Genomic DNA, 1,305 nt, shown 5'->3' on the forward strand with positions numbered 1-1,305 from the left:
GTACCTGATATGCTTGGGCGCTAATTACTTTGGCAGCTTCCGTACTTCGGCTATAACCAGAGTAATAATATCTAAAGGCCACAAGCATGACTGCATGACTGTTACAAGCGCTACATAAGTGGCCATTGTTAATATTAATAATCGTGTTCATAGCAGTGTTAATTAATGATAAAAGAAAACGTAAATTTGAAGTTTTACAAGAAGTAAGACATTGCTTATTGTTGGTGTTGGATCAAAGTCTACATGATGAATCCCTTCAAACATTTATTTATAGGACAGCTTGTGGAACTGAGCAATGTTGCCCGCGAATCAATAGGATGCAATTATAAAAAATATAAAAAATAAATAAGATTCCTCTATTACAAGGAGAATTGTTTTGTATTAATGGACTAAACAATCTCTGTGTAGGACTCACCCTAATGCATTAACAGGGCATTATATTAATGTGACATTTAAAGTCATTACTGGAAGCAATCTCCCACCTGTTTGATAAGTTATGTTGTTTTTTAAAGCAACATCGTACATAAGACATATTTAGTGTATTAGAATTCCATTGTAGTTGATATATAATTATTTATTCTTGTATAGTCATCTTTGCTTTCTTTATCTTTTAAGATATTGATCATTTTTATTTCAGCATTTATGTTAATTTATGCTAATTTTGAATATCCAAATGCGGGCATAACCCGTTTGGTGAGATGTGCGAATAAGGATGTTATGTTTACATATGCCAATTGATATTTATTGACTATTAAATAAACATTCAACAACAATACAATGATAACGAGTCCTGTTATCTAACAACATGTACATTTACGGGGGGAGAGTTGCATTATAGTGGGTATCTATGTTCAAGTGGAGGAATTCAAGTTAACAATGCACTCTAATATACAAGAGTTTTGATGAACTCATGAAATTTCTGAACAAATACTCATGGATCATTTTTTTTCTCTTTCATATATTATGATAATGTTCAACAAATTTATCAACATATACCTAACTTATGAACTGATGTATGCAACTTCATATTCATTGATTTTTTTTTTTTCGATCTTGGGCTTCGTATGCATTCATATTTTTGTATGTACAGTAGATGAAAGTTCCCCCCCCCCCCCCCCAAATGGGAAAAATCCAGATTCAGGACATTTTTCATAACTGTACAACTGTGACAATGGTATAATTGTACTGATATATCCAATAATGACGAACTGAAATGCTTTTTTTTTGTATAATTGGATCATGATTTGCAATCTATAAAAAAAAAAAAAAAAAAAATTAATTGCAAAGTTAACACAAAAAGAGAGC

The sequence above is a fragment of the Strongylocentrotus purpuratus genome, unplaced genomic scaffold (genome assembly GCF_000002235.5).
Source record: "Strongylocentrotus purpuratus isolate Spur 01 unplaced genomic scaffold, Spur_5.0 spur5_scaffold_14, whole genome shotgun sequence".
Lineage (NCBI taxonomy): Eukaryota > Metazoa > Echinodermata > Echinoidea > Camarodonta > Strongylocentrotidae > Strongylocentrotus > Strongylocentrotus purpuratus.